Genomic DNA, 15000 nt, shown 5'->3' with positions numbered 1-15000 from the left:
CGGCGAGCGAAGGAAGCCATTAATTGAATGCTACGTCATTATGAGCTGACGAGAAGCATAAGGAATGAACGAGAGCAATGTGAAAGGAACCACACCATGAAGGAAGAAATCCAAGAATATATCCAAATAAAGAGAGACAAGAGGAGAACTTCGGAAGGCAATCCTAGTCTGACCAGTAAGGCGGTAGAGCCATTACCTCACACTTACAAGACCTCGCCACAGAATCGCCAGTCACTTAAATCCTGAAAGAAAAAAATAAAAGAGCCAGTACGTTAATACTCACATTAATGTTATTACGTCCTCCTGTACAGCTACTAGTGTCATCACCAGCTCCCGGTGTGTGCGTGTGCGTGCGTGTGCGTGTGTGTGTGCGTGTGTGTGTGTGTGTGTGTGTGTGTGTGTGTCACCGCTGCTGACACCTGGCGGGGAATGCAACAATGAAACATTCTTACTCGCTTTTGAATAACATTGTAGATGTAAGAATGTTTTTCATGACAAACAAACATACTTAAGTAAATCATAATTTTCTTTGTAGTGTTTATTTGTACAAATGAGAAGAGTCCACTTCTAGTTTTGCATGAAAAAACAAAACAAAACATGTATTTATTATACGGTAGCGTTGTAAAATCTCAAGCGGTATCTCTCAATTCGGTTTACTTTCCTTTCAGCTCTTCCCTCTCACCGCTCTATGGCATCAGAACCAATCCTCAACATTTCTGCAAACCATATAACCACGCATCCATCAGCACTGGCCAGCTGCCCGCCTGACCTGCACACACAATAATAACTCAAGCGGCAATCCTTTCTGACAGGCTCACACTGACCCGACAGCCTCGCGACCCGTGAAGGCGGGTTCCTCTCACTTTCAACTGGACCGGATATTAAGCGATGATTATTGAAAAGGATAACAGCGACCTCTGACCTTACATAACACGCCGCGGGAAGTCAAGAGAATACAGTCTGATGTTATTTTGTTGTGCGAAGTGAAATCTTGGAGTGGCTAAGGTCGGCAATTTCCCAAAAAGGCAACGTTGGGGCTTCTGCTTGGAAAAGAAAATGGGTGAGGAAATTTTGCACAGTAAGACTAGCGGGGTCATGCTGCGCCTCTTCCACTTAGCTTCCACTTGTGTTGCTTTCCATCTGTCCTCGGTCTGCTTTCCTTTTCCTGAACACCGATTCGCTTAACTTGCGTCTGCTTCGCTTCTACTTGACTCACTCTCTCTCTACATTTCCTCACCTTCACCTTTAGCTCTCTTCATAGGTTACTTTCAACGCGTCCTAATTCAGTAACGCACCACCATCTCTACCTGCACCCAACACCACACGACTTATTCAGGGCTGACCTCATCACGCCTTCATTATTAGTGCACCACCTTTAGCGCAGGCCATCCATCCTCTTTTAAATACTGGTAACTGGCAAGAGAAAAAAAAATAAAAAGGAAAAAAAAAATTGAAGTGATTACAACATTCATTCAACGCGCTTAATAGTTACTCACAGCTGAGATATGCGATGGAAGTGATAAAGTGTAAAAAAAAAAAAAAAAAAAGAATAAAAGGAAAAAAAAAATTATGATGGTCTTTAAGTGTAAGTACATGAAATCGAGTTTATACCCGAGGTGAAAGTGACGGCAAATTTTGTAAACGTAATTCCATTCATGGATAACTGGTGGTGGAGCGTGGAATGAAAGCACCGCCGGGAGGGAGGCACACAGCGATGAGATGGACAGTAATTGCTGGGTGCTATATGCCCAAAAAAGAAGAGGGCGAAAGGAAATCCCCGGCTATATAGAGAGAAGGTGAAGATGCCGATAGATAAGATGATAAACCATATAATGACTTTTGTTACTGACGGCTAAATCATGTTTCTCCTTTACTTACTTTTTCTCTTTCGTTACCAGAGAGAGAGAGAGAGAGAGAGAGAGAGAGAGAGAGAGAGAGAGAGAGAGAGAGAGAGAGAGAGAGAGAGAGAGAGAGAGAGAATCACTAAAGCATAACCACTGCCACAGCATCACCTAAATTAAGTCATCCGTGGCGGCAGTATTAAAGTCGATCTTTCTCCTTTGATTTACAACTCACAGAACTCCCACTTTTCCTAATGACACACTCCGCCTCGTCCTGCCCGCCGTGTAATTTCAAAATGATTTATGTCACTTCAACTGTTTTTTTCTTTTTTTTTTTTAGTATTACGATTGTATATATTTTTTTCTTTCTCTAGCAAGGAGTGTCGGTCGGCCGGTTCACCTATCTCCCCAATCCCCACAAGACCCAGGCGAGTTGTGTTAATTCACCTGTCCGCCTCACCTGTCCACCTAATCTCCTTTTTCTCAGTGTGCCACCAGCGATTTGTGGTCTTGTCGTTTTGTACTTTCAATATCGTCAATTGGACTGAGCTTGTTTTTTTTTTCCCTCCAAACTTCCAATTCTATCTTTACTTTTCTTGTATTCGTGTTCTTATAGTGCGTTGCGGGTTAATGTGCTTGATGGTAGTCCTGCTGCTGCTGCTGCTACTACTACTACTACTACTACTACTACTCCTACCACCAGTCACCGCCACTACTGCTGCTGCTGTTAATATTACTATTTTTTATTTATTTATTTATTTATTTATCTATCTATCTATCTATTTGTAAATCTTGGCAAAGTCTTATCTACTCATCTTCCTCTCTTTCACTTTCCTTTTACATAAACGTAACCACCACCACCACCATCATTATTATTTTCTGAGAGCTTTTTACCTTTTTATTTATCATTCATTAGTATTGTGTTCATCATCATCGTCGTCGTCATTATCATCATTTTATTCTTGTCTTCATTGTGTCTTCCTCCTCCTCCTTCATTTTTCTTCCACTGAATATCTCATGTTGATCTTTCCTTGATGTATTCTTTTTCATTACGAGACTGACGATGAACGAAAGTGTCTCTCTCGGTTCGTTTGTTTTGATTTGTTTTGTTAATGCAGACAAAACATTCTTTTATTTTTATTTTTTTTTCTGCTTCCGATAATGCTCCTTGCTGCAGTAAGAGTTGCAATACCATTCACATGTCCTCCTTGTCCTCATTTCCCTCTCTTCTGTTCCTCCTCTATTGTATACATTCGTCCTTGATCACTTTATATTATTTGTTTTCTGTCATCATCAAAGATCCCTACCTAGGTTTCTCCCTTATTTATTATCACAATTTTTTTTTTTACTTTTATTCGTCGACACTTCTTGACATCTAATTATCTCCATCATATTCTCTTTCAATTTACTGATTTAACTTTTTTTTTTTTCTCGCTTTTACTTCACCACCTTCATTTTTGAGATTCCTCTGGTACCATTTTACTTTAGTTTCTCTTCCTTTGGTACTGAACTACAGAGAAATGGCCTTGGCAGCACATTGGATCTGAGTACTATCAGCGCCAGGCTCAGACATTCCACACAACGAAAAATGGAGCCACAAGAAGAGGTTAATGCAAGAGGAGTATCTACGGGATCATTCAAGAGACAAAACATGCACGTAGAAAAAGGTGGTGTCGATCAAAGAATAAATATACTATAATCTGCTCTACGTATAAAGAAAAAAAATTCATAAACGAAAACAAGAATATAGAAGAAGGAGACAACGTTAATATTAAAATTGATCAAAGTAAATACACATGGGCGATCTCCTATACCTAGAGAGTTACAGAAGAAAATAACCTTAGTGCAATAAATAGCGTAAGAAAATTAACACTCTGAACTCTGAATTAATATGCCTCGCGGCGGTAACCTACTTAAGTGTGCATTAGATTACCCAGGAATAGACTGCCTGGAGCTGACGGGCGAGTGATTCTTGGCCTCCATCCTGAAGATAAAAAAAGGAAGACAAGAACGGGAAGCTTGCACGGGATCATGGGCAATTATAACCATCCACTGCACAAACGAGATCGAGAGTCGCCTATAAAGTTGTAATATACTAGATAGATAATGACAACTTCAACGATAATAACAATAGCAATAATAGTAATAACAGCAGCGGTGATAATGATGGTGATATTAAGTAATGACAGAAGATGAAGATAAGGATAGTGAAAATGGTGATAACGTTAGCATATACGAACACTACCACTACTACAAATACTACACTACTACTACTATTACACTACTACTACTACTATAACTACTACTACTACTACAGCACTATAACTACTACTACTACTACTACTACAGCACTAACTACTACTACTACTACTACAGCACTAACTACTACTACCACTACTACTACAACCACTACTACTACTGCACAATTACTACAGTACAACAACAACAACAACAACTACTACTACTACTACTACTCCTACTACCACTTGAACAAACACTAACACAAATAACAATACCACCATCATCAACAGCGCTAACCTTAACACCAACAACAGCAACAACCACAGAAATCCACCCCGACAAGAAGTAATCCACAACAAAATGCACACACGATATCGCTCGCCACAATTAATGAAAGGCAAACCAATAACAGGAAACAAGCGTGTCGGTGCTAATCTGAGCAAGGGAGTGATGAGCCACCTTGAGGGTCTTCATTAATTGTGCAAGGCTGGGAGAGAGAGAGAGAGAGAGAGAGAGAGAGAGAGAGAGAGAGAGAGAGAGAGAGAGAGAGAGAGAGAGAGAGAGAGAGAGAGAGAGAGAGAGAGAGAGAGAGAGAGAGAGAGAGAGAGAGAGAGAGAGAGAGAGAGAGAGAGAGAGAGAGAGAGAGAGAGAGAGAGAGAGAGAGAGAGAGAGAGAGAGAGAGAGAGAGAGAGAGAGAGAGAGAGAGAGAGAGAGAGAGAGAGAGAGAGAGAGAGAGAGAGAGAGAGGTGTAGAACGGTCGTCTGAAAATATAAACCTATTATTATTAGTGTTGATATTGTTACTACTATCATCATTATTGCTATTATCATTATCATCATTATTATTATTATTATTATTATTATTCTATTTATATTCACCACCATTACATTGTGTTCACCTCTGTTATCTCACATCATTATCTTAAAAAAATGATTGGGATACTTCGTCATGAACTATATCGCGGTGTTCTCACATATCAACATAATTATCATTTACTATTATTTGATTTCAGCAGCAACACCAGCAGCAGCAGCAGCAGCAGCAGCACGAACAACAACAACCACGACAATAACAACAAACATAATACAAACAAATACTGCTATTACTACTACTATATCTACTGCTACTTCTACTGCTGCTACTACTATTACGATTAACAAAAAATCTTCCTCCTCCTGGTATCATTACATTACTATTATTACTATTATCATTATTATTATTATTATTATTAGTTATTATTATCATTATTATCATTATTACTATTACTATCATCACAATTATAAGATTACTATTACTATTATTTTACTTCTGTATTTCATCTTTATTCTTTTCTATTGTTGTCGTTGCTGTTGTTATTGGTAATGTTGATGGTATTCATCTCACAAGACCACTAATACCATAACAACACAACACCACCACCACCACCATCACGAACAACAACAACAACACTCGTGGTAGAAGCGGCGATACTGACAACAATGGCAATCAAATCTACCAAACCTGACCATTACTCGTACGATTGGAGGTGAGGCTGGGTGAAGAAGCAAGAGTCAAGCACAGTACATGGTAACATATTTGAGACTGAGGGATGAATGGAGACGCTCATCGTGGTGGTGGTGGTGGTGGTGGCAGAGTAGGCAGGTGTGATGGCTGTCAAGGTGAGGCATGGGACAGGTGATATACTAAATGGGCCATCATACCTAACATGGTGCCTCTTATCGCAAACTGAAGTAATGAGAACAGCAGCATCAAGAACAAGAACAGCAGCAGCAGCAACAACAACAACAGCAGCAACAATAACAGCAATAATGATAATGGTGTAATGAAAATATTTGACTGGAAGCGATTTACTTAAAAGGTTACAAGTTGAAGATCAATGAAAAGCAGGAATTGAAAAAAAAGACAGAAAAAGAAAGAACGAGATGCCCTTGTAACTCAGCATTTTATTTTCACCTCTTTATTTACTTAAGTTTTTTTTTTGGTTTGGTTCATATTTCATTTTGATCTCATTTGATTTGAAGGAATCTCTCTCTCTCTCTCTCTCTCTCTCTCTCTCTCTCTCTCAGATATATTCATGTTTGTACACATTTTTTTCTTCATGGCGCGCTCATTTATATTTTAACATTTTTTTTTCTGATAAATTATTACTATTCTACGTTGTCTATCTAAAAATCACTTCTCCCTTTCACTGTCCATTTGTAAGTAGAACGTCAGTCCCTCCTGCTTCTCGTTTTGTCATTCTCTCTCTCTCTCTCTCTCTCTCTCTCTCTCTCTCTCTCTCTCTCTCTCCCCAGCCTTCCGTCACACTCCTCCTCGCGTAGCATGGGAATAGCCCTCTTAATTAAAATGAATGTTGCTGTGCCGCTCACTCCGGAGGGCATTGCAGTGCTAAGTGTGTGTTAGTGCTGTGCTGCTCCACGCTACCTCTGGGATAATGGGGGGTGGGGGGGCGAGAACCTACCTAGAAGAACGTGTGTGTGTGTGTGTGTGTGTGTGTGTGTGTGGGATGGTATTCGTTGTGGTGTTGATTTGCTTATGGAATTGCTTTGTTGGTAATGGTGGTGAATGCTAATGGAATATTACATTTTTACGACTATTGTTACTCTCATTACTACCACCACCACTGCTGTTACTACCACTGCTATTACTACTACTGCTACTACTACTACTACTACTACTACTGTTTCTGATCCCACAGCCATTACTGCTAGGTCTTAAAAGTGATGACTATTGTATTTTTTTTCCTTTTTTTTTGTTTTTAATTATGATTTTGCACTGACTTGTGAAAGTGGCACCAGACAACATATTATTAAAAGCATGACTGGGTCTTGCTCCAACCAGATCAATTAAGTGTTTGTTTGTTAAGGCGACACAACATTCTCGTATGTGTGTGTCTGTGTGTCTGTGTGTCTGTGTCTATGTGTGTCTGTGTGTGTGTGTGTCTATGTGTGTGTGTGTGTCTATGTGTGTGTGTGTGTCTATGTGTGTGTGTGTGTGTGTGTGTGTGTGTCTATGTGTGTGTGTGTCTATGTGTGTGTGTGTGTCTGTGTGTGTGTGTCTGTGTGTGTGTGTGTGTATGTGTCTATGTGTGTGTGTGTGTATGTGTGTGTGTGTGTCTATGTGTGTGTGTGTGTGTGTGTGTGTGTGTGTGTGTGTGTGTGTGTGTGTGTGTGTGTGTGTGTGTGTGTGTCTGTGTCTGTGTCTGTGTCTGTGTGTGTGTGTGTGTGTGTGTGTGTGTGTGTGTCTGTGTGTGTGTGTGTGTGTGTGTGTGTGTGTGTGTGTGTGTGTGTGTGTGTGTGTGTGTGTGTGTGTGTGTGTGTGTATTTACTCCAGCAGTCACACGTATTTTTTTACACGCGTCTTTCTCTGCCGTCTCTTCCCTCACACAGTAAACGATCCATAGCCTAATAACCTTCAGAAGCAAAAAATAACAACAACGATACCAATAATAAAAGCACTCTACATTTAACAAACATTTCAGTCTCTACCGGTTACAAAAAATAAAAAAGAAGCCAATTACAAGGAAATGCAGCATCACCATCACCACTAACCACCATCAGCATCACCCCCAAGATAATGACCATGTTTACTGCGCCCATACCAGTCACCTGAGGACTTTTACCGCCAACCTATGACAAGATGTAGGAAGATGCAAAAAGATCCACACATGCAGGTTTTTTTTTGCTCACCGGATTATGAGCCAAAACAGAAAATGGAAACTTGAATAAATTAAACTCATAGCCACTTAACTAAACACAAAATCGAGAGAGAGAGAGAGAGAGAGAGAGAGAGAGAGAGAGAGAGAGAGAGACGGTGGCTTTGGATAATCTGGCTGGAAGATGAAAGGTTTAAAGAGGTTTTGTTACATGAAAAGTTGTTCAGTGAGAGGAGAACGAACTCAAGGAGAAAAAAATATTGTGAAAATAAATGAGCACGTGAGAGAGAGAGAGAGAGAGAGAGAGAGAGAGAGAGAGAGAGAGAGAGAGAGAGAGAGAGAGAGAGAGAGAGAGAGAGAGAGAGAGAGAGAGAGAGAGAGAGAGAGAGAGAGAGAGAGAGAGAGAGAGAGAGACATAGTAAAGCAGAGAAAAGAAGATGAAGTAAAATGAAGTATAAAGGAAGACAGAGAAAAAAGAGAAGGAAAGAAAAAGAGAAAATCACAATAAAGAAAAAAGTAGAAGAGGAAAGAAAACAGTAAAATGAAGGAAGTATAAGGAAGAAAAAAAAAAAAAAAAGAGAATAGAGAGGAAAAAAAAAATCACGATGAGGAAAAGTCGAAGAGGGAAGGACCAGCGAAAGGACACGGTAATGTACACACAACACCCACAGGTACACACAATTCTAACGTACGCACACGAGCGCTACACAGACACTCGATACCCTCAGATACACACACCGTTCATACGTACACAAAGGATCTCTTACATGTACACACACACCTTCCAAAACAGACACAAGATTCCCCCTAAAGGTACACACGACCGCCATGTATACACTTTCGACACACACACACACACACACACACACACACACACACACACACACACACATACATATTAACCTGTAGTCTATTATGCTTAGATTAAATGCTTGATTTTTTTTACTATCTTTTGTTATCAATGCGAGAAGAAAATGATCTTTCAGGCAATGTTATTCTTAAAAAGGAGGAGAAATAGATGGTTGTTGTTGTTGTTGTTGTTGTTGTTGCTGGTGCTTTTGTTGTTATTTTCTTGTTGACTTTAGATGGCAGTGGTGATCGGTGGAACTTGTGTAACGGTATCAATAACACATTTTTCATATAGAAGTAAAAAAAGAAAAGAAAAAGAAAAGCGAAAATGGTAACAAACAAGAAGGAGGAGGAAGCCAGACCATTAACCCCTTCAGTACCAGGACGCGTTTCCCTATTCTTTCTGGTTACTATCTAGCGATTTTATACAGCTTCAGAAACTTATGTGGGGATTAAAAATAGTGACGACTGTGTCCATTAATCTTCTAACCTCCATAGATCCTTCCTAATGTCAATAAAATCGTCTAATCATACCCCAAAATCTCGTCTAATCCTACCCAAATATTAAAGTAAAAAATGGGTCTCAGTACTGAAGAGGTTAAGTAAATACAAAAAGGAACCCACATATCCCACAACAACTAAAACCATGCAACTAAATAACCTCATCTGTATATTTTGTGAGCACTGCACCTTTTCCTTCCACCACCACCACCACCACCAATACCACCATCACCACCCTTACTACCATTTTAACCTAGAACACTTTCACCACCACCAACACCACCACGTCCCCCACCACTATCACTACTACTACAACCGTCGTCCTAATCACCACTATCACCTGCCCTACAGCCCTGGTAAGCTATACAGGGAAAGACCACCGAACAGTAGCGAACCCACTCTTAAGATTACTCGTGAATAAGAATAGGACTACTGAGGCCGTATCAATTTCACGGCCGTATCAAGTTCAGCTGATGAAAAAAAAGAAGAGAGAAACGTTGATGTCGAGACCCAATTAACAAGACCAGGAGATACTATTTGTCAGATTACAAGGCGACAATCCCAAATCATTAGCACAGTTCTGACAATTATCACACTCACCATCGCTAAAGTGTGTAGAGTGCAAATGAGTTTACCTCGAGGGCACCATCACCCGACAATGAGCTCAAGAGGTGATCAGATAGAAGAGCAAAACGGGAACACCAACTCCACACGACCCAAAGGATACTGGCCCATCACTTTTAGCACCTCAAAGCGAACGCACCACTACCAAGAACTCTCTCTCTGTCTCTCTCTCTCTCTCTCTCTCTCTCTCTCTCTCTCTCTCTCTCTCTCACACAAAGGAGTTCAGTGTTAGCTACCTTTTACTGTTTCAATCCACAGCACACTCACAAATCGCGGTCATTCTATACACGATGGCCAAAAGAACGTAGATCTCTCTCTCTCTCTCTCTCTCTGATAGCGCGGTGATAACGGAAGACACAAATGGCAAAGGAACCTTCAGTCTTGATAGTCGTGGCGCTTTAGATTAGTCAGAATACACTACACATCCCAGAGAAGACCGACCAACTGCGTACTGGCTTAGATTAGAAGGAAAGGAAAGATAATTAAATACTCGTAGAAGAAAGGAGCTTGAGAGAGAGAGAGAGAGAGAGAGAGAGAGAGAGAGAGAGAGAGAGAGAGAGAGAGAGAGAGAGAGAGAGAGAGAGAGAGAGAGAGAGAGAGAGAGAGAGAGAGAGAGTCGAAACGAATGAGGAAAACGAGAATGAGGAAAAAAAAAAAAAGAGGAACAGGCAAGTTAACAATTAGTAGACGACAAAAACGAAGAAAACGGAAATAAACAAAGAAAACTTGATAGAAAGATAAAGAATGAGATAGAAAGCGTAGATGGGGCGGGCGGGGCGTGCTGGCTGGCGGGTGGGTAGATAGGTAGGTAGGCAGGCAGGCAGGCAGGCAGGCAGACAGACAGACAGACTAGGAAGCAGCGGGTGGGTGGGCCTGCAGAAGGAAGGGCAGGAGGAAGGGGCAGGAGGGAATCAACACTGGCTTCGACCTTCCACTCAAATGAATATCGATCGTTGGGCTCCGCAATTCCTTTTGAACTTCTTCTGTGAATGCCTAACGCCTCTGATTTATTGTCTCGCTTCCACCGGCCACGACCCTCCTCCTCCTCCTCCTCCTCCTCCTCCTTCTCCTCCTCCTCTTCCTCGTCGTCGTCCTAGTTCTTTCTCCCTTCTTCTTCACCTCGTTTCTTTCCTCCTCCGTTGCTCTCGCCTTCCTCCTCCTCCTCCTCCTCCTCTTCCTCCGTTGTTCTCGCCTTCCTCCTCCTCCTCCTCCTCCTCTTCTTCCTCCTCCTCCTCCTCCAACCATCGCAGCTGATTTGCATGTAAAATATTTCCAGAGGGTCGGTTTTCTTGAACGAGAAGGCAGAAGATAAAAAAATGAAAAATTGAACTGGAGGGTTCTGTATTTACCACGTCCAAATATCTACACACACACACACACACACACACACACACACACACACACACACACGTAGCTAGTTCAGTGGTATTGTCTTTTTCTGTCGGTTGGTTCCTGCCACGCTCAGATTGTAAAGACTTTCACTGATGGACAAGTGGCTGGTGTTGTCTTTGAGCGAGAGGATGGAGTGTGTGTTGTGTGCAAGACCGTAACACTTCATAACGCTGGACTAGGAGAGGTCTACGCCTTCCACGTGAAAGCAGTAACTGGTGATCACGAGTCCAGCACGTGATTCTTAAGACCTTGAGTGAATAACGCGCGCAGACATACATACATATATATACACACACACACGCACGCACGCACGCAAACACATACACATACACATACACACACACACACACACGCACAGACACTTACACACGCATACATCCAAACACATACACACACACACACACACACACACACACACACACACACACACACACACACACACACACACACACAATTTTCTATTTATGGTTGGAGGATAGAACAAAAAAAAAAAAGGAAATCAAGATGAGGCAAACTTATCCCGTAGAGTTTTGACAACGCTTCATATTTTTGTCTTACGAATGACGAGAAAAAAAAAAAACATCGGAAAGAAAGCGCTAAGTGTTCATTCTGGCAAACTCATTCTAAACCAACATACGAGATACACTGAATGAGAAAAAAAAAAGAATATGGCGTTTGCTCAATGATAACACGTGGTGAAGGATTCCTCTGTCTACTCAAGTCACCTCACCTTGCTGCCCCTGAAAAAAAAAATAAATAAAAGGATCAGTGCGCCAATAAGACAATATCACAACGGTGCGGATGGAGCTGGCGCGAAACAAGTGACTGGATACATTACTTGGTAAATATGCAGATGAGCAAAAATAGGAGTGTGGAAACTTAAAAGAAAAACTCGGGCACTTTATATTCAAGCATGTTTATATTCCCGTTTTCTGACAGCAAAAAGTTCACACGGAATGCATTAGTGAGGAACAGAAAGGCCGGAAGTTGCAAAAGTTATACACGAGAGAGAGAGAGAGAGAGAGAGAGAGAGAGAGAGAGAGAGAGAGAGAGAGAGAGAGAGAGAGAGAGAGAGAGAGAGAGAGAGAGAGAGAGAGAGAGAGAGAGAGAGAGAGAGAGAGAGAGAGAGAGAGAGAGAGAGAGAGAGAGAGAGAGAGAGAGAGAGAGAGAGACGAGTAATGAAAAGACATACAGGATCATTGCTAGTATTCACAATTTTGATATTTTTGATTACTACTACTACTATTACTACTACTACTACTACTACACAGCAGCAACAAAGGCAACAGTAGTAGTAGTAGCAGCAGTAGTAGTAGTAGCAGCAGTAGCAGTAGTACTAGTAGTTAGTAGCAGAAGTAGTAATAGCAGTAGTAGTATCGTTACCTTTATAGCAGTTAATACCTATTTAGGACAAGCTTTACCTAAGGGTGGTCGACTAAGGAAATAGGAACACCTCGCCGTGCACAACCTCGCCAAAGTTGTCATGTGCCCAGTCACTCAGAAATCCCGTAAAAGGCTACAGTGGAAGCAAAAAAGAAAAAAAATCCGAGAGAGTGTTGGCTACCTGCATAGTAATTTCACTGCTTAAAATAAAAAAAAGAAGGGAAAAAATCTACATACATATATATACTGAATTATGCAACAGTGGACGTTTGTAGTGGGGCGGTGATTACAGGGGGTGTCAGACGAAATGGGTGTAATTAGCAGAGGTGAGAGCAATAATGAGGGCAGGTGTCCTCATGAAGACTCAGGAGGAGGAGGTTGCAGGAGGAGATGGGAGTGGAGGATGGAGGATAATGAGGAGAAGAGGAGGAGAAGAAGAGGGAGAAGTATTTTGTCAACCAAGGACCTTCACTGTTATATAATGCTATGAAAAAAGGATGCGAGAGGGAGGGAGTGGGACAGGATGGTGCCGGAGGATGGGCAGGAGATGGGCCCTGGACGGGATGGAGATGTAAGGACAGGCGGGTGGAGGACGAGAAAGGATGGCTGGTGAAGGGAAGAGGAAGGGAGTCCAGTTTTTACAGATGAGGATAATTATTTTCTCAAGGTTATACTCCCAGATGTTACAGTTAAGGTCTCTCTCTCTCTCTCTCTCTCTCTCTCTCTCTCTCTCATTGTGTGTGCGCGTGCGCGTGCGTGTGCGTGTGTGTGTGTGTGTGTGTGTGTGTGTGTGTGTGTGTGTGTTATTGTTTGTGTGTGCTCCTCATTCATTCATTCATTCATTCATTCATTCATTCATTCATTCAGTCAGTCAGTCAGTCAGTCAGTCAGCCGGTTAGCCAGCTAGAAAACCGATCAGTTACTCAATCAGTCTATTTATTTGCTTGTCTATCCTACCAACCCCCTTCCCCTTCCTCCCTCCCCTCTCTCCCTCTCCCTTTCCCTCTCCCTGTCCCTGTCTCCCTCTCCCTCTCCCTCTCCCTCTCCGTGCACTATTTTTACTGCCCACTCAACTCGTTTTGATCGCCCCGCGGCACCAGTAACTAGACTAAAGGAAGAAGGGAGGGAATGAGGGAGGGCACGGAGGTAAGGAGGCATGGAGGGGAGGAGGGAAGGAGGGCTGGAGGAACTTCGACCCTCTATACAGGGAAAAAAAGAGGCAAAACAAGAACCTGCTGCGGCCAATAAAAGCTGCGTCGTCTCAAGGTTAACTCTCGTCTCCTCCGTTATTGTTTTTGTATCTGTTCATCTGTTTTATTTTCATTTTTTTTTGTGTTCTCTTCTTTGTCTCTGTGATTTCTTGCATTTATTCATTTCATTGGTCATTTTGTTCTTTTATATAAGTTATGTCGTTCACCTTTTAGTACATTCGGAATTAAAAAAAATGTCCTATATTTTTATAATTTTTCTGTCATGTCTAGTTCATCATTAATATCCTCTTCATCATTATTATCTCTTTTCACACATCTTTCCACTTTATTTTCTTTCCACTCATTCAAATTTTTTCCTACATTTCTATCAATTCTTATATCATATCTAGTTCACCATTAACCCCTTCAGCACTGGGACACATTTTCTACCGTGAGATTCGTGTACGATTAGACCATTTCATTGACATTAGGAAGGGTCTATGGATGTCGGAAATTAATACACCACAGTCCTCACTATTTCAATTCCCCTCACATGAAACTGTATAAAATCACCAAATACTAAGCAGAATAGATATGGAAATGGTACTGAAGGGGTTAATATCCTCTTCATCATCATTATTGTCTCTTTTCATTTCATACATTAATCCATTCTCATTTCTCTGTCTGTTCTGTCTCTGCCACTGACGTTCATCTTCCTCTTACCAGCAGATCTCATTCATATTATCGTCTGTTTCGCCACGTGGATCGACAATTGCTGTTCGCTGTGCTACACTTTTCGTTACCACTTTTTCGTCCCATTTTTCGTTTAATCTTACGTTACGTCTCTTTTTCTTCACAGTTTTTCTGCCGCTTTGAATTGAGAGGGGGAGAGAGAGAGAGAGAGAGAGAGAGAGAGAGAGAGAGAGAGAGAGAGAGAGAGAGAGAGAGAGAGAGAGAGAGAGAGAGAGAGAGAGAGAGAGAGAGAGAGAGAGAGAGAGAGAGAGAGAGAGAGAAAATCTAACATTCACTAATAAAAACCTGATACCCGCCTACAAACTCCTGACAGAGGAGAAGGAAACAAATACAATCACCAAAGAACAACAGAACACCACAGAACTATTAATTTTTACATCTATTTTCTTGCGCTCTCTCTCTCTCTCTCTCTCTCTCTCTCTCTCGCCACTAAAGCAAACAGTACTCACACACAGGTATCTCCTCTTACTTCACCTGTACCTTCCCCTCCCCTCTACCTAATCTCCCCCATCCTTCCACCCCCTCCACTCACTCAGCATCCCTTTCTGTATAATCTCCAATAATGGCGGAG

General features: G+C 41.6%; 1 long non-coding RNA gene across 2 annotated transcripts in view; it reads right to left on the bottom strand.

Moving 5' to 3' along the window:
- The window catches only part of LOC123500028, a 76702-nt gene that overhangs the window by 46110 nt on the left and 15592 nt on the right, over window positions 1-15000 (bottom strand). Inside the window, exon 3 of one of the 2 annotated variants that reach the window (XR_006673154.1) lies at window positions 11743-11843. The exons of the other annotated variant lie outside the window; for it this stretch is intronic. This is a non-coding gene — a long non-coding RNA (uncharacterized LOC123500028). Of the gene's footprint in view, window positions 1-11742; window positions 11844-15000 lie in introns of those variants that run through there. 2 annotated transcript variants of the gene reach the window in all.

This window comes from Portunus trituberculatus, chromosome 50 (genome assembly GCF_017591435.1).
Source record: "Portunus trituberculatus isolate SZX2019 chromosome 50, ASM1759143v1, whole genome shotgun sequence".
NCBI classification, from domain to species: Eukaryota; Metazoa; Arthropoda; class Malacostraca; order Decapoda; family Portunidae; genus Portunus; species Portunus trituberculatus.
Note: the sequence above shows the minus strand (reverse complement) of the source record. Positions and strands in the feature narration are given on the sequence as shown.